Below are 25,738 nucleotides of genomic sequence, written 5' to 3' on the forward strand. Positions count from 1 at the left end.
TAACGTATGGTTGAGTGGTAATGATGGCTGGGATGCGTGTATAGTAGCATTAGTGTAGCAGCGAGAGTACCATTTGGTTGAGTGGTAGTGATGGCTCGGATGCATTTAAGGTAGTATTGGTGTCAGAGCAAGAGATAACATACGGTTGAGTGGTAGTGATGGCTGGGATGCGTGTATGGTAGTATTGGTGTAGGAGCGAGAGATAACATACGGTTGACTGGCAGTGATGGCTGGGATGCGTGTATGGTAGTATTGGTGTAGGAGCGAGAGATAACATACGGTTGAGTGGTAGTGATGGCTGGGATACGTGTATGGTAGCATTGGTGCAGGAGCGAGAGATAACATATGGTTCAGTGGTAGTGATGGCTGGGATGCGTGTATGGTAGTATTGGTCTGGGAGCAAGAGATAACATACGGTTGAGTGGTAGTGATGGCTGGGATGCACGTATGGTAGCATTGGTGTAGAAGTGAGAGATAACATACGGTTGAGTGGTAATGATGGCTGTGATGCGTGTATTGAAGTATTGGTGTAGGAGTGAGAGATATCATACGGTTGAGTGGTAATGATGGCTGGGATGTGTGTATAGTAGTATTGGTGTAGGAGCGAGAGATAACATATGTTTCAGTGGTAGTGATGCGTATATAGTAGCATTGGTGTAGGAGTGACAGATAACATACGGTTGAGTGGTAGTGATGGCTGGGAGGCTTGTATGGTAGTATTGGGGTAGGAGCGAGAGATAACATACGGTTGAGTGGTAGTGATGGTTGGGAGGCGTGCAAGGTAGTATTGGTGTAGGAGTGAGAGATAACATACGGTTGAGTGGTAGACTAGGCTGGGATGCGTGTATGGTAGTATTGGTGTAGGAGCGAGAGGTAACATACGGATGAGTGGTAGTGATGGCTGGGATGCGTTTATGGTAGTATTGATGTAGGAGCGAGAGATAACATATGGTTGAGTGGTAGTGATGGCTGGGATGCGTGTATGGTAGTATTGGTGTAGGAGTGAGAGATAACGTACGGTTGAGTGGTAGTGATGGCTGGGATGCGTACATAGTAGCATCGGTGTAGGAGTGACAGATTACATACAGTTCAGTGGTAGTGATGGCTGGGATGTGTGTATGGTAGTATTGGTCTGGGAGCGAGAGATAACATACGGTTGAGTGGTAGTGATGGCTGGGATGCATGTATGGTAGCATTGGTGTAGAAGCAAGAGATAACATACGGTTGAGTGGTAGTGATGGCTGGGATGCGTGTATAGTAGTATTGGTGTAGGAGTGAGAGATATCATACGGTTGAGTGGTACTGATAGCTGGGATGTGTGTATAGTAGTATTGGAGTAGGAGCGAGAGATAACATACGGTTGAGTGGTAGTGATGGCTGGGATGCGTGTATGGTAGCATTGGTGTAGGAGGGACAGATTACGTACGGTTCAGTGGTAGTGATAGCTGGGATGCGTGTATGGTAGTATTGGTCTGGGAGTGAGAGATAACATACAGTTGAGTGGTAGTGATGGCTGGGATGCGTGTATGGTAGCATTGGTGTAGGAGGGACAGATTACGTACGGTTCAGTGGTAGTGATAGCTGGGATGCGTGTATGGTAGTATTGCTCTGGAAGCGAGAGATAACATACAGTTGAGTGGTAGTGATGGCTGGGATGCATGTATGGTAGCATTGGTGTAGGAGGGACAGATTACGTACGGTTCAGTGGTAGTGATAGCTGGGATGCGTGTAAGGTAGTATTGCTCTGGAAGCGAGAGATAACATACAGTTGAGTGGTAGTGATGGCTGGGATGCATGTATGGTAGCATTGGTGTAGAAGCGAGAGATAACATACGGTTGAGTGGTAGTGATGGCTGGGATGCGTATATAGTAGTATTGGTGTACAAGTGAGAGATATCATACGGTTGAGTGGCAGTGATGGCTGGGATGCGTGTATGGTAGTATTGGTGTAGGAGCGAGAGATACCATACGGTTGAGTGGTAGTGATGGCTGGGAAGCGTATATAGTAGCATTGGTGTAGGAGTATCAGATTAAATACGGTTCAGTGGTAGTGATTGCTGGGATGCGTGTATGGTAGTATTGGTCTGGGAGTAAGAGATAACATACGGTTGAGTGGTAGTGATGGCTGGGAAGCGTATATAGTAGCATTGGTGTAGGAGTATCAGATTAAATACGGTTCAGTGGTACTGATGGCTGGGATGCGTGTATAGTAGTATTGGTGTAGGAGAGAGAGATAACATGCGGTTGAGTGGTAGTGATGGCTGGGATGCATGTATGCAAGTGTGGGTTAAGACTAACAAAAGGTAATTAAAATAATCAAGAAATGTCCATAGCAGACACTTTGATTATCTTCTCAATTAGCAATAGAATTTGTTCTCAGTATTTAAAAATCAAGTTATGGATGTGTGATGGTCTTGGGATCCGCTGATGAGTTCCAGTGAGTTGTGATTTCCCTTGTGAGGAGAACTCAAGAGACCTGATCATTCTCAATCTGCTGACAGAGGTGACAGAGCCAAGGGCGGGCTGTGTGCTGAAGGAAATCTGGGGGAGCAAAAGCATACTAGGATAGCTTCCAGTGGATTGGAGAGAGTGAGTGTAACAATTATATAATAGAATTGGCTGCCCTTCCTCCATTGCTGTAGAGCAACCATAGGAAATTATAACAAGGCGCTTTACCGCACAGTGCGCTGGCTGGATGTAGTGGCTGAGTCCCCGGGTAAACCATGTGACCATATACCTGTCACTCCAAATGAAGTCCCACGAGAATGATATTGAATAAAAATAATAAAATCCTTGGCTACACCCTTCCGAGACGGCAAACCCCCGCATTCATAATGTGACCCCTTCCCCGACCTCAACAGATAAAACTGCAGGGTCATGGTGCAACATCTACGCCTCCAGTGCAGTAACACCTTAAACTATCCCCTATGCCAAGTCGTGCCATCACTGCCATATTGGGAGCCAAATGGCGTTCCTACCCATAACTCCAAGGGCTATGGGTGGGCGAAATTGCCGCCCACAAAGCAAAAAGTGCAACGTCCGTTCTGTAAAATCAGCATTAAGGTTTCCGAAGCCACTAAAATTTTGCCCGATTTCAAGCAGTTCCGCGCAAGCCTGGTGTAGCGAGACACAAAACTTCGTACAGCTCTTTTTCTGAACTGTGTGCCATGAGAAACTTCAGATCATTGTTCGATTTGTGCTAGGTTTGTGCAGCGACACGAGAAACTTGGTGCAGTTTCTTTTCGATCTGCGTTATTTTCGCTCAGCAACACAAGAAACAGTACTGTGCGGCTCTTTTCCAAACGGTGCTACTTTCGCGCAGAGACACGAGAAAGTTTGTACCACTCTTTTCGATATGCAGGGGTGGCGGCATGGCAGAATGGTGCGAAGCAGATCAAAATCGGACAGATTTCCCTTATGCAGCTAGCAGGACGGAATGTAACCATTTTGCCCAACCCTACCAAGAGCATTCTCACTCCAACCTACTGAAACCTGCCATCCCTGTAGCTGACCGATGAGTAACGGAATTGGAACAGGCATTTGCCTAACTCTGTTCCATTTTCCTATTTTATGAAGTTACATTTAGGTGTTTGCCTCAAATGAACATAAATCATTTGCCATTAACTTCGCACTATATACTCCCACTCATGTGGCCTTCATAAAACAAGGCATCAACACGTATAGAGACCAGACGAGAATCTTGAAATGGAACTTTCACGTCCAGCCCGCTGGTCCACTGAGCCCCACTAACAAGCAGCATTCAAGACTCAAAGTAATACCACCCTGTGCCCCCTGCAAGGTGGTGTTTTAACTTACCAATGTGCCCTAATGTAATACGACCCTGATCTCCCTGTCGGTACCTTTGATCTGCCGCTACTTTTCATTCTCTTAACCGTTTCCCCACCAATAAATTAGCGTCAGATACTTACTGAATCTCTGTCACAGGCCAATGTAGATTAATCGAGATCCAACCCAGCGACATACTGTGCAAAACACAAACCTTGAAAATACGCCCGGCCCTTAATGTCAAAGATTGCGGTCCTCCTTGCACAACTTACTTGGTGAAGGTTTTGGTACACATGGTCGAAAGCGCATGGTGGGGGGGGGGGGTCCTTTCTTGAACACAATAAGGGAACCTTGCAGTTATATGTGATCTTAAGGACCACAATTACAGAGTGGTAAATTTCATCACAGACAAAACACCGAAAAACACTGATTTGTTTTTTTATTTGGGGGGGCCTCCTCAACACCCCTGTTTTTTACCCTTCTAGTGTTATAGTGCCACCCCAAACCCATCCGACCTATTTTAACCCCTTTGCCCCATTACCCTTTATTTATTTAATCAACGTTTGCCTTGTCTATTTCACTATTATGGTGCACTCTGAAATGTACCACTCTGTAATGTTTTAAATATATTGACTGCATAGCAACCTAAGCATGGAGTCCATTGACATGCAGGTGGCCAGTGAGTAGATTTGGTCACCTGTATCCTTTGACTCTGCAGTAGACACCGTGAAAGCGAGCCCCCGGCGACCAAACAGCCCATCTTCAGAATCTGGGGAGCACCGTGGAGGCAATCAAGACAAATCAGTGACCGGCGTAAGTATGTTCTACAGCACTGGAGAGAGCATTTGAAAACTGCGAATAGGGAGGTTCCATCGCAGGAGAATTTGTCGAATTCGATGAATTGCTTTAAACAAATGTGGCCGCAAATATATGTTGGGCGGGGTAAAGGTAATAATTAAGGTGGGGGAATTGGGGGGCAGTGGGTGGTCTTCCCTGCATACATTTGCAGCCAAATTGAACAAAAGAAAAGAAAATTAGATAAAATCAGACTCAATGATTTCTCCTCGATGAAACCACATAGCATTGACAACTCAATAGAGCACGTAGAATCAGGGGAGTTGCTAGGTCTGGAAAAGACCCGGGGCTAAGCTGATGTCGGAACTGTTGAGACTGGGGGCTAGCTAGTCTTTTGGCTGTGGCTCCTGAGATTCTATCCGGGGCTACAACCAAAAGATCAGGGGCTATAGCCCCCTTAGCCCCCCCCTAGCAACGCCCCTGCGTAGAATCTTTCTTGGAATGATGAACAGGATTCACCGGAAGTTTCATATAAATCATCTGTAGGTCCTAAGTACAAGGCAAGGGAACATTATTGCACAACATCAGAAGTGGGCAGTTGTGCGCAACTAAGATGTGCACATTGAAGGGCCTTTTGTGAATGTCGCACTTCTGTGTTTGGTGAAAATGATAGGGCGCACTAGTGCATCTCATCATTTGCCACATGGGGCGCACTAGCGCACCTCATCATTTGCCACATGGGGCGCTGTAGTGCATCTCATCATTTGCCACATGGGGCGCACTAGCGCATCTCATCATTTGCCACATGGGGCGCACTAGCACATCTCACCATTTGCCACATGGGACACTGTAGTGCATCTCATCATTTGCCACATGGGACGCACTAGCGCATCTCATCATTTGCCACAAGGGGCGCACTAGCACATCTCACCATTTGCCACATGGGACACTGTAGTGGATCTCATCATTTGCCACATGGGGCGCACTAGCGCATCTCATCATTTGCCACATGGGGCGCACTAGCACATCTCACCATTTGCCACATGGGGCACTGTAGTGCATCTCATCATTTGCCACATGGGGCGCACTAGCACATCTCACCATTTGCCACATGGGGCACTGTAGTGCATCTCATCATTTGGCACAAGGGGCGCACTAGCGCATCTCATCATTTGCCACATGGGGTGCACTAGCGCATCTCATCATTTGCCACATGGGGCTTTGTAGTGCATCTCATCATTTGCCACATGGGGCGCACTAGCGCACCTCATCATTTGCCACATGGGGCGCACTAGCGCACCTCATCATTTGCCACATGGGGTGCACTAGCGCACCTCATCATTTGCCACTTGGGGCGCTCTGGCGCATCTCATCATTTGCCACATGGGGCACTCTAGTGCACCTCATCATTTGCCACATGGGGCGCACCAGCACATCTCACCATTTGCCACATGCGGCACTCTAGAGCATCTCATCTTTTGCCACATGGGGCTCACTAGCGCATCTCATCATTTGCCACATGGGGCGCTCTAGCACATCTCACCATTTGCCACATGGGGCGCTGTAGTGAATCTCATAATTTGCCACATGGGGCGCACAAGCGCATCTCATCATTTGCCACATGGAGCGCTGTAGTGCATCTCATCATTTGGCACATGGGGCGCTGTAGTGCATCTCATCATTTGCCACATGGGGCACTGTAGTGCATCTCATCATTTGCCACAAGGGGCGCACTAGCGCATCTCATCATTTGGCACAAGGGGCGCACTAGCGCATCTCATCATTTGGCACAAGGGACGCACTAGCGCATCTCATCATTTGCCACAAGGGGCGCACTAGCGCATCTCATCATTTGCCACATGGGGCACTGTAGTGCATCTCATCATTTGCCACAAGGGGCGCACTAGCGCACCTCATCATTTGCCACATGGGGCGCACTAGCACATCTCACCATTTGCCACATGGGGCGCTGTAGTGCATCTCATTATTTGCCACATGGGGCGCACTAGCGCATCTCATCATTTGGCACAAGGGGCGCACTAGCGCATCTCATCATTTGCCACATGGGGCTTTGTAGTGCATCTCATCATTTGCCACATGGGGCGCACTAGCGCACCTCATCATTTGCCACATGGGGCGCTCTGGCGCATCTCATCATTTGCCACATGGGGCGCACTAGCGCATCTCATCATTTGGCACAAGGGGCGCACTAGCGCATCTCATCATTTGCCACATGGGGCTTTGTAGTGCATCTCATCATTTGCCACAAGGGGCGCACTAGCGCATCTCATCATTTGCCACATGGGGCGCACTAGCGCACCTCATCATTTGCCACATGGGGCCCACTAGCGCACCTCATCATTTGCCACACGGGGCGCTCTGGCGCATCTCATCATTTGCAACATGGGGCACTCTAGTGCACCTCATCATTTGCCACATGGGGCACACCAGCACATCTCACCATTTGCCACATGCGCCACTCTAGAGCATCTCATCTTTTGCCACATGGGGCTCACTAGCGCATCTCACCATTTGCCACATGGGGCGCTGTAGTGAATCTCATAATTTGCCACATGGGGCGTACGAGCGCATCTAATCATTTGCCACATGGAGCGCACTAGCGCATCTCATCATTTGCCACATGGGGCACTCTAGTGCACCTCATCATTTGCCACATGGGGCGCACCAGCACATCTCACCATTTGCCACATGCAGCACTCTAGAGCATCTCATCTTTTGGCACATGGGGCTCACTAGCGCATCTCATCATTTGCCACATGGGGCGCTCTAGCACATCTCACCATTTGCCACATGGGGCGCTGTAGTGAATCTCATAATTTGCCACATGGGGCGCACAAGCGCATCTAATCATTTGCCACATGGAGCGCACTAGCGCATCTCATCATTTGCCACATGTGGCGCTGTAGTGCATCTCATCATTTGCCACATAGGGCGCTGTAGTGCATCTCATCATTTGCCAGATGGGGCGCTGTAGTGCATCTCATTATTTGCCACAAGGGGCGCACTAGCGCATCTCATCATTTGGCACAAGGGGCGCACTAGCGCATCTCATCATTTGGCACAAGGGGCTCACTAGCGCATCTCATCATTTGCCACGTGGGGCACTGTAGTGCATCTCATCATTTGCCACAAGGGGCGCACTAGCGCATCTCATCATTTGACACAAGGGGCGCACTAGCGCATCTCATCATTTGCCACATGGGGCGCACTACCGCATCTCATCTTTTGGCACATGGGGCAAACTAGCGCATCTCATCATTTGCCACATGGGGCGCACTAGCGCATCTCATCATTTACCACATGGGGCGCACTCGCACATCTCACCATTTGCCATATGGGGCGCTGTAGTGCATCTCATCATTTGCCATATGGGGCGCTCTGGCACATCTCATCATTTGCCACATGGGGCGCTCTGGCGCATCTCATAATTTGCCACATGGGGCACTCTAGTGCATCTCATCATTTGCCACATGGGGCGCTCTAGCGCACCTCATCATTTGCCACAAGGGGCGCACTAGCGCATCTCATCATTTGGCACATGGGGCGCACTCGCACATCTCACCATTTGCCACATGGGGCGCTGTAGTGCATCTCATCATTTGCCATATGGGGCGCACTAGCGCATCTCATCATTTGCCACATGGGGCGCTGTAGTGCATCTCATCATTTGCCATATGGGGCGCACTAGCGCATCTCATCATTTGCCACATGGGGCGCTGTAGTGCATCTCACCATTTGCCACAGGTCTTGTATAGTGCCTGTCTGCCACTATCGGTGGCCTCGCTGTGCTTCTGCACAGGAGGCGATGGAGTCCATTACGTTAACATGAAGCCGTCATGGTAATTTGCTGTATCGAAGGGACATTTATATGAGGGCGCGCTCCTGTTCAGGCTGCCTCGCGCCTCGGTTATTTGTTGCTATTTTATAGGACATGCGCCCCAACTACAGAGGGGGAAGTCTTACCAGGCAATGTTCTGAGTCTCGTGCTGGGCCTCCTCCAATTCTATGGTCCCCCCAAGTCTTCTGTGTGACTCGCGCCCCAACGTTTAGGTGATATCCGCTCATGACTGACATGCACAGCGGCTATGAATCAGGAAGTGGGGTGTATAGCGCCTCAATTTTTTGCAGTGAGTTTCCCCATCTCCACTTGGGACCCTGGACACTGTGTTAGGCTCCCCGGGGTTTACATGGATGCAAGGGTTGCTAGGCAACATCCGCTGAAGGAAAGGAAAGGGATTACTGTGCCAAAGTAGTGAATTGCAACAGAAAAGTTTAGGGTATTGTGAAGGGAGGGGGAGGGCAGCCCCAGCCATACTACACCCTCTCCCTAACGCCCCCCCGTCCGGTTTCCATTCTTTGCATGATTCATGATTAAACAGACACGCAGAGCCATGAAATAACAAGGCGCTACGTCTTATGTTGGGCTTACAACAGAGCACAACTAGCCTCATATTGACAAATCAGAAAGAGATTCCAATTGGCAGAGAAAGCCCCTGGATTTGGAATATCCTTATAGCACACCTGACAAGTTACGTTATGTTGATTTATACCATGCACCACTACCACCCAAGGGCAGTCTCCAAGCACTCTTGCACCTACATTAGGGTGAACCCCACTCTGGGCTGCCTCACCAGTGTTGCGCAAACTTGTTCCTACAGGCACCTTTTGAGTGATAGGCCGCAACTACAACAGGCTTCCCCTTGTGGGAGACTGTCATCTGAGCCCCATCCCGAAATTGGGGACCAAACTGGCACCCCCTTTAGCTGCTGGCCCTTCCAACACCAGGAGGGGCTGATCTGCCACCCACAAGCAGGACCTGCCTCAGAAAGGCTAGCTACAACCTTGCAAGCCTCACACACAGACACTCACACACATATGCCTGGGTGCTCACACAGTTATGCCACACTTATGGACCCTGAGAGGACCCCTTACCAGGTAAAGGGGGCTGCTGACAAGATGGGGGCCTCTTAAATTATTAAAATGGGGTACAGCTGGAAAAGTGCTCATTATCTTGTGTTAGGAGTATGTAACCAACAGGCTGGACTGGGTGGGCCTGAGCCTTGCGCGGGCCGGTTAAATAATGGTGGCACCGGCCCCCCTAATTACAAAGCACCCCCTAACCCAGATGAATATCCCAACTTTTCTGTTGACCTTCTCTGTGTAGTCTTGTTTATGAGGCATGCATGTGTCACTGGCAACATGTTCCGACTATTACATACTTCTCCCACTGCGCAGGACACCTAGCTCTGGCTGTGTTTAGCTTCAAACTACATTGTTCTGTGTAGGCTCTAACAGTGCTTAGGTTCGTACTTAAATAGCATTTTTGGGTGTAGGCCTTTCTCCCACCACGCGGGATGTTCAAATCTAGCTGAGATTAGTCTTATATTCATATTGCATTGCTAGATGTAGGCACTAGCTATGTTTATGTTTGTACTCAAGTTGCATTGCTAGGTGTAAACCTCTTCAAATATACAGATCTCCCAAATCTGGCTGTGGAATACGACACTGTGAAGATCTTGTCATCATAGGCCCACTCCACAATGGGACAGCTTACACTACTAGCCTAGCACCACACCGATACCCACCCTAATGAGTCCTACATCATCAGACAACCAATGGACCAACAAATCCGGACAGTGCACAGGTCAGGGAAACACTTATCCTACCGTCTAAAGGACAGAAGGTACCCGATAACACCCTAATATAATCACTAGAGGAAACACTAATTACTCCCTAGCACAAGACACTACTGATGAACACCTGTCCTGTTAACTCTACATCTAGACCCAAAATGCCACGACGCTGACAAAGAAAGCCGGACGATGCAACAACAAACACAGACAAACAAACCCAACTGTCCCCAGCAGAAGTTACACTGAATACAAGAAACAACCAGCAAAACAGCGCCACCATCAGAACAAACAATGCTACCATCAGAACAAACACCGTAAGAGAAACATTGTTATATCTTACACCCTACCTCCCGTCAACAACAGAATCTTTATACATCAATGACACTGAGATCTCAAGACAAACAAAAAATGACCCCAAATGACCAGAAAAACGATGGTAGGACCAAAGAAGAGAGTGGGATGACGCCAACCCCCTCAACCCATTCATTACAAGAACAGATGGGTGCTACAGAAATCAACAACAGACCACACAAGACGACAAAGCTGTAATAAACAACAACCCAACCACTAACCTAATGGACCCATTTAATGAAGAAGAAGCTGTCGCTGATCCTCAACCAATCGGCAGCGCTAGAGAAGAACTGCGATGGAACAACCAAACTACCAATCTAGCACATACCGCGTTAATGAAGAAGCAGCGTTCGCTGATCTTCATCCTCAGCCAATCAAGATCAATACAGACACACCTCGACTGAACAATTACAAACCAAAACAAGGAACAACTAATAAACAAAACTACACCTAAAAGATCCATTACAATTTAATCAACACAAGGTCGATGTCCAAACATGCCACCAAAATCTATGACATGCTAGGGGTATCAACATCCTATTTATAACTGAAACATGGCTAGACGAAAATTACAAGATCACCCTCAACAAATGCCTGCCTGACAACTTCATATGCGTCTGAGCAAACTGAAAAACCAAAAGAGGCGGGGGACTGGCAGTCATCCACAAGGAACACCTGGCTATCAAACTGGAAGACCCGTTAAACATCGATAGATGCAAATCCCTAATCATACGCCTGTCAGTAAACCCCAAAACAAACCTGAAATTCGTAATGATATACAGACCACCAACATATGATGCAACCTTTGTGGACACCTTCAGGGAAGCAATCACAACAGTGGCCATCGAGCACAACTATATGATTGTCCTTGGAGACTTCAATATCTTGTTTTATGAAGAAACAACAACCACACAAAAATCTCTAACCAGACAATTAGCAGCAATGAATCTACAACAACTGGTCAAAGGAGCAACCCACTCGGCTGGGCACACACTTGACACAATTTTCACCAATAAAAAACTCATCACCTCGGCACCCCCAATACACATAATCTGGAGCGACCACCTCATCATTCCCTTCATGATCACACTAACCACCCCTGCAAACAAGCGACAAAACAAACTACTGATTACCCTGAAAAGGAATTGGAGAACCGTAAAAAACTCCAACCCAAATGAACTTCTGGAAGTCAGCAAACCACAAACAGTAAATATGGAAGAAGCCGGTCCAGACAAAAAAGTATCCCTACTCCACAAATGGATCACATTAATGATCAACAAAATTACCAAAGAAAAACCTTTTACCCCCTCATGTAAAAGAGCAACGGCAAAATGGTTCAGCTCATTACTGATCACCTTGAAAAAAAGAAACCGAAAACTAGAACTACAATGGAGGACAAAAAATGACACGAGAAATAAACTTACATTTCAACAACATATCCTCGCCTATAAAAAGGAAATGCAAAAAGCAAAAAGGAAATACTACGACAACCGAATCCTCACAGCTCCAAACACCCAAAAAGAACTCTTCAAAATCATAAACGAAATAAAAAATCCACCAGGTTACAACTACACACCAATACCATTGATGAAACTGTGCAATGACCACTTCAAAAACAAAATCATCACCATCAAACAAGTCATCAAAACAGACCATGTGATCAGACTACGGATGCCGGCTACCATTACGAGGAACGCCTGAACAAACTATGAAACTTCCCAGAAATATCAGTGGGGACCTTCATCAAGCTGGTAAATCAAATCAACAAAACAGGTTGCCCCGAGGATCCCTGCCAACCTGAAATATATACACAAGGAACTGCCATGAAATACCACAGGAATCTCCTCAATCTTTCAATCTCAACAGGGAAAGTGCCACAATCCTTCAAATCAGCTTACATCTGACCTCTGCTGAAAGATACCGCTGGAAATATAGAGGACCTCTCCAACTACAGACCCATCTCCAACATCCCGTACACAGCTAAATTGTTCAAAACTTACATATACAAAATAACCCAAGAATTCATAGAAAAACACTGCCTACTGGACCAGGCACAAGTTGGTTTCAGACCAATGAGAGGAACGGAATCCGCTCTCCTCTCAATATGGGATGACCATCAAACAAACACAGACACAGACAACAGTACAGCCTTGATACTTTTAGACCTCTCGGCGGCACTCCACACAGTTAATCATGACATCCTCATCATAAGACTAAAAGGACTGGGAATAACAGACACAACCCTACTATGGATCAAATCCTTCCTAACAAACAGGACAGAAATGGTATGGATGAAACATTTCAAATCCAACAAAAGAGAATCCACATGCGGCGTACCACAAGGATCATCCTTCTCCTGTTATTATTCAACATCTATCATCAAAGGACACAGCCTCACCTGCTACAACTATGCCAACGATACACAAATAGTATTCAAAATACAAGACCCTCAAGAAGAAAACACAACACTTGAGAACTGCCTTTGTGACATATTCAACTGGATGAACCCTAACTACCTCAAACTCAACCCAGGCAAAACAGAAATAATGATCATCACAAAAAATGGAGGAAAACAATCACTACATCCACTGGCCAAGGGAGCTTGGTACAACATAGCCCTGTCATCGACTGTATACAACCTGGGAGTCCTGATGGACAACAAACTCACCTTAGAGCCACAAGTGAACGCAATACTCAAAGAAATGCTTCTTTCTACTGTGTGCGGCAAAAAGGATCCTACGTTCCTATCATTTGCCAACAAAACACTAACCATTACCCTCGTCGTGTCCAGTGTTACTTATGCCAACAGCCTATAACTTGATATGCCGGAACGACGCCTGAAAAAACTACAATTCATACAAAATGCGGCAGTGAGAATGCTCCTCAAAAGAAAAGAGAGGAACACATCACTCCGGTGATAAAAACACTACACTGGCGACCAATAAAACAACAAATCAAAAACAAATCAATATGCAACACTCACAGAACAATCCTGAACCAAGGCACAGAATTCCTGAGAGACAAATTACAGCTACCTCACCCAACAAGAATGCTCAGATCAAGCAACGACATTTGCCTGGAGCCAAAACCCTACAATAAGAGAAAACTCTGAGGATCCTCTTTCTCTCACCTTGCACCTATAATTTGGAACAATTTACCAAAGAATATACCCAACACAAGGAAGCACCTACTATTCAAGAAACTGATCAAATCATGACTCTTCACTGCATAATTAGATGAACGCCCACATGGGTGCACACACCCACCAGATAACAACGGTGAGTGAAAACATCCACCGGGGACCCCAAAAATCGACCAACTACGTACAGAACCCAAGGAAGTCAATGTTTGATGGATCAAATTACAAACTAAGAGTTAGCCATAACAGGACGACACTGTTCACCAAATACACAACTAAACCATGACGGAAGACCAAAAGACAATTACCAACAACACCCTTGCCAATCAGTCCCAAACCCAGCAGACCACCGTCAAAATAGACAGAGGGAATGCAGGGGCCCAGCCAAATGCACAGCAACAACACCAGAAGGGGAAGACTAGACATAGCCAGCCCTCCAACCTAAGATTCAGACGACACAACCAGGAACACACTGTAACGCACCATGCCATTTAACCTGACGGATAGATGACCAAGAATCGTAACCAGCGAATAAGAGAGTACCCACAGATATGCCACCTAAATAAAACAAGATCAGCAAGAACCAGGGCACACAACCCACTAACCCAACCTCAAACCTTTGCTTGCTTAACTCACCTGAAAAAAACGCACAACCATCTCTCGCCTAGCAAACCGCACAGACTTCACCGCACCGCAACAACAACAACAAACAACACATAAACTGCATCAACAGCACACAAGGTCTCGCTCCGATCCAACACTTACACCAAAGCTCAGCGCACAGTGAAAACCGAACACTGAAGCCGCCAACAGCAGATCACTCTTCTCACTTTTCTTCTCCCTCTTCACTCAACTAACCTACCCCCCCCCCCCTCCACCCTCTTGTTCCAGATCCGCCTGAGCGCTTGGAGACCAACTCTGTTGCTGACGGTACGTTATATAAATGCCTTTGACATTAACATTAACTTCTTTGTTAACTGTCCGAAATGTGAGAGCTGGAACTGCTGTCATACTCTGAAGCACACAACCTTGCTACAAATAGGTGTAGTATTTTCTCTGAATGTGAAGCTTCCTTTGCAAGAGAAAAGCGGCGGAAGAAAGATCCTAAACAGAGCTACAAATGACCACATTGCTTTACATCTCAAATCTGAAAGGGAAAAAAGACTTATGGACTCGGAATTCTGTTTTCCTTTTGTACTTTGCACGTGAAGAGAAAAAAGACTTATGGACTCGGAAGTCTGTTTTCCTTTTGTACTTTGCACGTGAGCTGGGACAGTATCCAAGAGACAGCAAACGTAACCCCCTAAGTGCCAAGGACGAGTATGCTTGTCCTTTTTGCATAGGCTTGCATAATAGCCTGGCACTTAATTAAAGGCCCGTTTAGCGGCAGCCTGCACCCTGCCCAGCCTGCATGCAAGACATCTGGCTGCCGGCCGCTGCCTCTGGAAGCCCTGCCTCTCTCAAACTTACCTGCTCTCTAAACAGCACCGACGCTTCGTGTGTTTAAAGATCCATTTTAGTTTGTGTGGAATTGGAAGTAAATGAGTTTTGCAGCATCACGGGTCACGTGTAATTCCAGAACTGCCTGAAGGTGTTAGAGTAGTGCCCCTTTTAAGCAGCTCCTTAGTTAGCTGTGTTTCACAATCGTGTGAAAACATGGAAAAGAGGGTCAGTTTATAGGCAGCATAGGACCCCCGGCGAGACACTAGAACCCCCCCCCGACCCCTCCGGCCCGCCACTCAACATTACAAAATCATTGCAATATAAACAAAGGCCAGTTGTATTAACTTGTAACTGAAATATTAAAAGACACTGTAAAGTAGATGACAATATTAATACAGAATACACTTCCATGATCACGTGGCATAAAGCACAATGGCCCTTTCTTTGTTGCAATTATTGTGCTCTCTGGGTTTATATCTGGAGCCAGCAGCCCATCTTCAGTCCTCACAGACAGTCAGACTGGACTGAAACTCCTTTCAGGACCTGTAGCCAGGCTCCTCGTGACAGTCCACACATTGGGAAACAAAAAATGTGTCTTTGTATGGTGAGTGTGTTGCAACATAATAAGCATTTTCAGAAACCATAACCTATAATGGTGTGACGTGTCAGTAACTACAGTCTAGTAAACCATAGGTGAGACTTTTTTTGAATATCACAAACTGGGAACTGAATCCCTTCTTTGAATTCCCCATTTTGGTGCATATGCACAATGAGAGTAAATGATTTGTCCAGGGTCACACACTTGGTTAAGTGGTGAAGCTGAGATTGATGAAAGGTTTGCAATGTATGAACTACACCATTGACCTTCCCAGGTCAAACTGGTAGAGATGTGTGTTAAGGGGAGCCTCAACAAATCTTTTATTGGTTTTACAGAAGTGTTATGGAGACTTAGGGCCTGATTCACGGAAACGTGATAGAATGGTGCAATCCCATTGGAAAACGCTCTGTGAATTCTAAAGTCACCAGTGAAAGAAAAAGCACATTAAGATCACCTGCTTGTAGTCACTGTTTTTCTAATCACAAAGCTGCTTATGCATCCCCCTAACAATAGTGAATTCCCATTATCCACTCAGAGCTGTGTCTGGGGTCATCCACCACCAATTGCTCCTTATTTAAAATGATATGTTATGTTATGTTAAAGGTACTTATATAGCGCATCGTCACCAATGGAATTGGTCCCCAGGCACTCTGGCTGATCTGTAAACAGGAGGAGGGTTGGTAGGGTTAGTCGCGAGGAGGGGAGTAGGAGAGTGGGAGAGATGGTGTGCTGTTGGCAGCTTCAGCTCGGTATACACTGAGTGCTGGGCTTTGGCGCAAGTATCAGATCAGGCGAGGCCTCGTGTGTTGTAGGTGCTGTCTATGTGCTGTTGATGCGGTGTGGTAAAGTGTGTGCGGACTGCTCGGAGAGAAATGGTTGTGTGAGTTTTGTGTGGGTTGAGTATGCAGAAAATTGAGGGTTGGGTTAGTGGGGTCTGTATCCTAGTTCAGGTACTTCTGGAGCTGTATCCCTGTGGGTAGGCTTGTGAATGGTTCCTTATGGGCCGTCTTGTTGTGGTGGTACTGCGCGTATCCAGCTGTATCATACTGAGTCTTGTATGGGGTGGTAGGTGTGTCTGAACCATTTGTTCGGGTGCGGAACTGGGTTGGTACTATCTATTCTCTTGTTATTTGATGTGACACTGGTCAGTTGAAGCTTTGAATGGTTCAGGGTCAGAGCACTGTTGATGAGGCATCCTAGTGCGTCCGTCTTGGTCAGCCTGTGTATTCCGTCATCAGTTTCCTCCTATCGTGATTATCTTTCAGTTAGTTGTTTGGTTACCCTGGAATGACTTCCTTGGGGCTATTGTTTAGTTGCAGTTTGTGTTTGATGGCGCATTGTGCTTCCCGCTGTTTCTTGATGAGCATTGTGTGAAGTGGGTGCTTATTTTGTTTCTCACACTCTGGATAGGAGCTAATGGTACGTGGTTTCCTATTCCCTGGCTGTCTGCTGTGATTAGGTCTGTTGTGAATGGCTATAGTTTTAGGGCCAGGGTCCTATTGATGAGTTGTCCTGCTGTTTCTGTCTTCGTCTTCCTATGTATTCCGTCGTTGGCCCTATTACGGCTGTCTCTCGGTTAGTCGTTTGGTATGCCCTGGGATTTTTCATTAGAGTTATTCCGTAGATTGCTTGGTGTGGATCAGGGTCTGTCTCTTCAGTCATCAATGTTTTAGTTGCGTGTGTGTCCCTGAGGCCGGTCTTTCTAGTTATGATGTGAAGAGCCAAAATTTGAGTAATTTCCTGAATAGTAGGTGGCTTCTTGTGTTACGTATGTGCTTTAGAAGGTCGTTCCAGGTTTTCGGCGCCTGGTGTGCCAACTGCAAAGATATTTCAAAACAGACTCTGTGCGGTCCTCTTTCTTTGTGCTAAAAATGCAAAGCATTAAAACCTGACAAATAGGAACACGGGTTGGAACGCTAGCTGGGAACATCTGCCCCCGAGTTGTCAAAGTGTCTGCGTCATTGTCCCGGGCAGCAAGCACTTTGGTCGGCCTCTGGTGCACCCCTGTACAGAGACAGACAGCTGCAAACTCCTTAGCTAATTGTGCAGACACTTTTGTTCATCCTGGACTCTGGCTGTGGTCCCTGTTGATACAGCCAACAAAACATTCTTATGAGATTATTGTGCTGTGAGGCTGCTTTCTGGGATGTTTACAGCCCTTCCTTAAAGCTGCTGTGCGCCTTGCCTGATCATACTCCCACATGAGGAGTTGCTACTGCCGGAGTAGGGTGACCCGATGAAAAAAAAAACAGGATAGGCCATAGACATAGAAGTAGGACTATAGTAAACTCAAATACAACTGTAGTCCTACTTCTATATCGCTGGCCTGTTGCAGGGGTTTGGGGGTGTGTGTGCTCTCATTGGAGAAGAAAGGCTGGGGAAGGGAAGGGGGAGGAAAGGGGGGTATGAAAAGCATTCATGCCCCAATTCATGCACAGGAAGAGTCGCACTTGGCCCGATTTCGGGTTTTGGAAATATGTTCCATCAGTGCCCTATAGAACGATGCATAGAACACCGGTAGACACTGACCTCCAGTGCGAGAAGAAAATGGAGGACTGTGTACCTAATGAGTATAGCCTAGGATTAGCAGATGGCAAAGCTCTGCATTTACAGATTTCAAGCCCGGTACTATAGCCCTGCATGTTGAGGTGCCTGCTGCAGCGTTTGTCGTGCATCTTGCATGTTACAGGGGCTAGTAAGATATCTCAGCTGGCTAAAATGTTTGCTGCCGGGGTGCTCTCAATCAACTGCCCCCAGTCCCCTCTGGAAGCTTAATACACCCCTAGCCTGGTGAACAAGATGGGTAAAGCAGAGAGAATGAGTGAGTAAGTGATTCCATGTAAAGCACCAAAACAACCCAAATGGTCTCTAGGCTCTGAATGGGGGCCAGGGCTGTCCAACTCCGGGCCTAGAGGGCCGCTGACCTAATGGGGTTTCAGGCTATCCCTCCTGAATATGCATGAGAAAAAATGTGCGTGCATTTAGAATCATTGTATGCAAATTTAACTCATGAAAATTAATGAGGTTGAACCTGAAATTGCGACCTGGATCCGACCCTCTTATCTTCCATGCAAGTCTTTTTTCTAACAGGCACTGGGCCTGCCTCTACCCAGTGTTTTTTTGAGGGTCCCCGGCCACTCAGTAATCTGGAGTCATTGAGTGGGCACAGAGCCTACCACCAGGTGAGAGACACTCTTCTCCAGTAACTGGAATCCCTTGGAGTGCCACTCACGCACACGCTACCACCCTGCGCAACCTGCCCTACTCCCACTGCACTCGTCTCCGGCGTGATCCTATCATTACGCAGGGCTGGCACTCTCAGCGCCCTGGCAGCTTGGCTCATTAGCTCTGCTAATTGTCGGCTTTGGGCACAGCCGTCTTCTGTTTGTGTGGGCTTTGGTTTCACTTGTCCGCAGATTGTGGGCGATTGTTTCGGCTTGGCAGGGGCTGCGCCAAATAATTGCAGAGCCTGACCTTCTCAATCTTCACAGCACACCAGGGAGTGATACCCACCTCAGGCCTCTCCCTCCTGCCAACTGCATATGCCGTAGAAAACACAGCAATGAGCAAAGGCAAATGCTTTCGGGATTAGCGAGTCCTGGTTATCCCGTCCTATGGACCCTCACATGATTACTGGCCCCCAAATTATAGCTCGTGCCCTGGCTGGATAGAAAGGCACCTCCCGCAAAGAGAGACCTGTGGCCATCCCACGTTAGGGGTAAGTAGCCCACGCTTTGCACTGCCTCCGGGCTCCCACCAGCACTTGTGGTCTGTATCTGCAACCCTACAGTCCCTTCTCGCTGCACTTATGAGCCTCCCGCTATCTGCACTTATTGAGTTACCTGCACTTATCCACCCACTGGCTGCACTTGAGTTCCTGCACTTCTCCCCCCACACTTGGCACTTCTCCCCTTCCACTTCCCGGCACTTGTGTGATCTGAATGACACAAGGCCTAGTAAGATCGCTGTTTTGTCCTCCCTCTATTTCCCCCTCCTTGTCTTGTCACGCCTTGAAACACTTGTGTACAGGCGTGTTATAAATGCCATATCATATCACCCAGTCCTGCCTTTTCCTTTGCATTCTGGGGCAGGCAGTCCTGCATGCCCCAAGCAAAGCCATGATAACTGCCATGGACAGGTTGCAGTCATCATTGGCCGCTGATAACTATGGCGGGTCAGCGACCATAAAACAGAGGTCATGTACTGGAGTGCAAAGGGGACTGATGCAACGTATTGCCTACTGTTTTGTTGTGTAAAGAACCATGTTGAGAGCTTATAGCAGAACAGTCAGCTCATCCCAGCCTTACTGTGCAGCCACTTTTTGTCCAAGCTCAGACTCAGCTACACAGGGAGAAAGTGAGGGACTTGATAGAGTTGAAGTGAGCATTTCAATCTAGAGAGCCTTCATCAACTCCATCTACACGAGGTGGGACTGTTTCCTGATTCTGTTACAAGTAGGGCAAAAGCAAGGAGCGGAGAGAAGAGAAAATAGAGAATCCGGGCATAAAGTATGAGAACAACAAGGATCTGGGTCAGACGTATCACAAGAGCAAGGATCCCGGAGTGAAGTAAAACAAGAGTCAGGAGTGAAGTATAACAAGAGCAAGGATCTAGGAGTGAAGTATAACAAGAGCAAGGATCTAGGAGTGAAGTAAAACAAGAGCAAGGATCCAGGAGTGAAGTATAACAAGAGCAAGGATCCAGGTGTGAAGTAAAACGAGAGCAAGGATCCAGGAGTGAAGTATAACAAGAGCAAGGATCCAGGCGTGAAGTAAAAACGAGAGCAAGGATCCAGGAGTGAAGTATAACACAAGCAAGGATCCAGGAGAGATGTTTAACAAAAGCAAGGATCCAGGAGTGAAGTAAAACGTGAGCAATGATCCAGGAGTGAAGTAAAACGGGAGCAAGGATCCAGGAGTGAAGTATAACACGAGCAAGGATCCAGGAGTGATGTTTAACAAGAGCAAGGATCTAGGAGTGAAGTATAACAAGAACAAGGATGCAGGAGTGAAGTAAAATGAGAGAAAGGATCCAGGAGTGAAGTATAACAAGAGCAAGGATCCAGGAGTGAAGCATAACAAGAGCAAGGATCCAGGAGTGAAGTAAAACAAGAGCAAGGAGTCAGGAGTGAAGTAGAACAACAGCAATGATCTAGGGGTGAAGTATAACAAGAGCAAGGATCTAGGAGTGAAGTAAAACAAGAGCAAGGATCCAGGAGTGAGGTTAAACGAGAGCAAGGATCCAGGAGTGAAGTATAACACAAGCAAGGATCCAGGAGAGATGTTTAACAAGAGCAAGGATCCAGGAGTGAAGTAAAACGAGAGCAATGATGCAGGAGTGAAGTAAAACGAGAGCAAGGATCTACGAGTGAAGTATAAGAAAAGAGAGGATCCAGAATTGAAGTATGACAAGAGTGTAGAGGAGCAGCCAAATGCCTCGACAGGAATTCCCGCCCCCATGCTACTTGTATGCTGGAAACCAGAAGTTGTGGCAAGTGCAACACCAGTGACTGTGACTATTCCGAGAAGAGTCTTCAAGACAAGGTATCCTTTAAGAAAACCCTATCTGATGTATCCTCAGAGAACTGAAAATCTCCTGGAGGAGATCCCCGAAGGAATATGAAAATTAGAGAAAGAGATGCTGGTGTCGTCACAAGAAATGAGCATGACGAAGTGTGGCTGAAGAAGAGAATGCATAGACCTTATAGAATCTGATGAGGAAGTAAAGAATCGAGAAGGCTTTTATATGCGGATTGAAGATTGCATGTGTGAAGGGTATGCAGTGATAAAATTGCAGCAAAAATGTCGCCTGTACAAAAAATCGCGGAAAAAATGCTGTGGTTTGACCCGTTAAAGGTGTACCCCATTACACCATTTAAGAGGAGCGGGGGTTGCGGGGCTGTCCCCCGCTCCTCTTAAATGGTATAATGGGTCCGGGGTTGCGGGGTGTCCCCCGCATCCTTTACATGGATTGCGGCGGCAAAACCACTGCCTTTTTGCCGCAATATTTTGTGTCCACAGCCATTTTTGCTGCACTTTTAACACATGGAACCGTGTGAAGAACACTGCAGAAAATGGAAGCCGTTTTATAACTGTACAGATGCTGTAATGCAAGTAGACTAATTAATCATAAGGCTGGCTATACGTAGTGAATAGACGGCAGGCGGTGCCACCATTATATAGAATCTGGATATTCACTGTCACAATTTTAGTACGCTCAAACCCATGGAGAAAGAAGGTTTGATAGCTATGTGTGTGTTGCAGCACAGAAATAAACTGAAGCTCGAAGAAAGACCAAGAAAGACAGTTTGGCCTGGTGTCAAAGGCTGAAACAGCCTAAATTAGTTATCAGTCCTTGAAGAACAGGGAATGTGAGAGGCCGAGTCATCCCTTATTAAGTTGCAAAGAGAGAACACCATGGGTGCCCAGTTTCTTTATTCAAGACAATTAAATGCTATTACAGGGCCGACTGTCTCCTGTCACGTGAGCTGAAGATGAAATTAGAATTGGATGTGCAGACCTGAGCTATGATAAGGATGTGCCTATACTCCCTTATATTCCAAGAGAACAGAAGCTAATACAAGGCTGAGTTCAAAGACAATCTGAACGGCAGAAGGCATGAGCAATAAGAGACATCGGTTTAATTGGGTGGGGAGACGCAGTCAAGACCACCCACCAGCACCTGGGGTACAACCTTACGTGCTGCTAGTGAATCGAATTTTCCAGGAGGGTACAAGCGTGCCAACCAATTGTAAAGGGCCACATAAGGAAGGGCCTTTTAGTTTAAGAACCAATAGTTTTCTGTGTACTTAATAATTGTTGAAGATGACGTGCGCTACTGGTGGGCATAAGTTGTCCACCTGACTGTAGAGACCCAATCACAACCTGTCTGGATGCAGAAGTGAAATATACGAAGAACAAGAGTCTGGGATTGAGGTATAATTAGAGGAAGATCTGGAGCACATTTATAAGAAATATGAGGATCTGGGAGCGGAATGTATTAAGAGTGGGGATCCGGGAGCGAAATAGAACAGAAGGAATCTGAGATTAAAGTGTATCAAGAGCAAGGATCCGGGGGCAAATTATAACAACAGCCGGTATCTGTGAGTGATGTTTAAAAAGCTCGGATCCAGGAGTGAAGTGTAACAGGAGCGAGGATCCAGAAGTGAAGTGTAACAGGAGCGAGGATCCAGAAGTGATGTGTAACAGGAGCGAGGATCCAGAAGTGAAGTGTAACAGGAGCGAGGATCCAGAAGTGATGTGTAACAGGAGCGAGGATCCAGAAGTGAAGTGTAACGGTGAGGATCCCAGAGCAAAGCATAATAACAATGGGGATCTGGCAGTAAAATAAACCAGGAGTTAAATTCTTAGGTGAAGTATATCAACAGTAAAGATCTGGGAGTAAAATACAAGAGCAAGGCATGGGGAGAACAGTATAAAAGTGAGGATCTGGGTGTAAAGTATAAGAGAAAGGCTCGGGCAGCACAGTATAACAGTAAAGATCTGGGAAATAAATACAAGAGCAAGGCTCAGGGAGTACAATATAACATTAAAGATCTGGGAGTGAAATACAAGAGCAAGGCTCATGGAGCACAGTATAACAGTAAAGATCTGGGAGTGAACTACAAGAGCAAGGCTCGGGTAGCACAGTATAACAGTGAGAATCTGGGAGTGAAGTATAAAAACAATGCTCTGGGAACACAGTATAACAGAAAGATCTGAGAGATAAATACAAGAGCAAGGCTCAGGAAGCACAGTATAACAGTACATATCTGGGAGTGAAATACAAGAGGAAGGCTCGGAGAGCACAGGATATCAGTAAAGATCTGGGAGTGAAATACAAGAGCAGCGATTGGGGAGTACAGAATAAAAGTAAAGATCTGTGAGTGAAAACAAGAGCAAGGCTCAGCGAGCACAGTATAAAAGTGAACATCTGGGAGTGAAGTATAAGAGCAAGGCTCGGGCAGCACAGTATAACAGTAAAGATCTGGGATATAAATACAAGAGCAAGTCTCAGGGAGTACAATATAACATTAAAGATCTTGGAGTGAAATACAAGAGCAAGGCTTGGGTAGCACAGTATAACAGTAAAGATCTGGGAGTGAAATACAAGAGGAAGGCTCTGGGAGCACAGGATAACGATGAGGATCTGGGAGTGAAATGTAAGATCAAGGCTCGGGGAGCGCTGTATAACAGTAAAGATCTGGGAGTGAAATACAAGAGCAGCGATTGGGAAGTACAGAATACAAGTAAAGATCTGGGAGTGAAATACAAGAGCAAGGATTGGGGAGCACAGTATAACAGTAAAGATCTGGGAGTGAAATACAAGGCTTGGGTAGAACAATATAACAGTGAGGATCTGGGAGTGAAGTATAAGAGCAAGGCTTGGGGAGCACAGTATAACAGTAAATATCTGGGAGTGAAATACAAGAGGAAGGCTCTGGGAGCACAGGATAACGGTGAGGATCTGGGTGTGAAATGTAAGATCAAGGCTCGGGGAGCGCTGTATAACAGTAAAGATCTGGGAGTGAAATACAAGAGCAGCGATTGGGAAGTACAGAATAAAAGTAAAGATCTGGGAGTGAAATACAAGAGCAAGGATTGGGGAGCACAGTATAACAGTAAAGATCTGGGAGTGAAATACAAGGCTCGGGTAGAACAATATAACAGTGAGGATCTGGGAGTGAAGTATAAGAGCAAAGCTTGGGGAGCACAGTATAACAGTAATTATCTGGGAGTGAAATACAAGAGGAAGGCTCTGGGAGCACAGGATAACGGTGAGGATCTGGGTGTGAAATGTAAGATCAAGGCTCGGGGAGCGCTGTATAACAGTAAAGATCTGGGAGTGAAATACAAGAGCAGCGATTGGGAAGTACAGAATAAAAGTAAAGATCAGGGAGTGAAATACAAGAGCAAGGATTGGGGAGCACAGTATAACAGTAAAGATCTGGGAGTGAAATACAAGGCTCGGGTAGAACAATATAACAGTGAGGATCTGGGAGTGAAGTATAAGAGCAAGGCTTGGGGAGCACAGTATAACAGTAATTATCTGGGAGTGAAATACAAGAGGAAGGCTCTGGGAGCACAGGATAACGGTGAGGATCTGGGTGTGAAATGTAAGATCAAGGCTCGGGGAGCGCTGTATAACAGTAAAGATCTGGGAGTGAAATACAAGAGCAGCGATTGGGAAGTACAGAATAAAAGTAAAGATCTGGGAGTGAAATACAAGAGCAAGGATTGGGAAGCACAGTATAACAGTAAAGATCTGGGAGTGAAATACAAGGCTCGGGTAGAACAATATAACAGTGAGGATCTGGGAGTGAAGTATAAGAGCAAGGCTCGGGGAGCGCTGTATAACAGTAAAGATCTGGGAGTGAAATACAAGAGCAGCGATTGGGAAGTACAGAATAAAAGTAAAGATCTGGGAGTGAAATACAAGAGCAAGGATTGGGGAGCACAGTATAACAGTGAGGATCCGAGAGTGAAATACAGCAAGGGTAGGATCAAGAAGTAAAGCAAAACAAGAGCAAGGCTCGTGGAGTGAAATGCAACAAAGGAAGGATCCTGAAATGAAGGATAATGGAATCGAGGAGCGTGCAAAATGCCTCAGTTGTAAAACGTTGATGTCAGAGGCAGCCCCCAATGAGGCAAGGTGGTGTGCTCTGAAGGCTGGGTGTGCCCTTAATTGTGATGGGCGTGACCTGAAAGGGGTGCTCACTCATCCAAACAACCCAGCATGGGGCCCTGCAGGCATGCGCGTTGGGCCCCTCGGCATGGTCTCAGATGGTCTTGTTTGCATGCGGTCTGTAGTTTAGTCATTTCTCTTGAAATTGTAAATGAGCGCCTCTCTTACTCAGGAGTTAGAGTTGAATTAGTGTGTAAATCACCCCATTCTGTGTATAAATCCCCTACGTGAAAATGAAGGGCGACAAGTACCAAAAAAATGCTTTTCTGGCAATTTTGCATGAAATCA

General features: G+C 46.6%; 1 protein-coding gene across 1 annotated transcript in view; it reads right to left on the reverse strand.

Moving 5' to 3' along the window:
* Nucleotides 1-25,738, reverse strand: part of LOC138447847 (potassium channel subfamily T member 2-like) — a 1,314,520-nt gene that overhangs the window by 1,162,613 nt on the left and 126,169 nt on the right. The window lies entirely within an intron of this gene.

Source organism: Ambystoma mexicanum, chromosome 3q, assembly GCF_040938575.1.
Source record: "Ambystoma mexicanum isolate Mex_15411 chromosome 3q, UKY_AmexF1_1, whole genome shotgun sequence".
NCBI lineage: Eukaryota > Metazoa > Chordata > Amphibia > Caudata > Ambystomatidae > Ambystoma > Ambystoma mexicanum.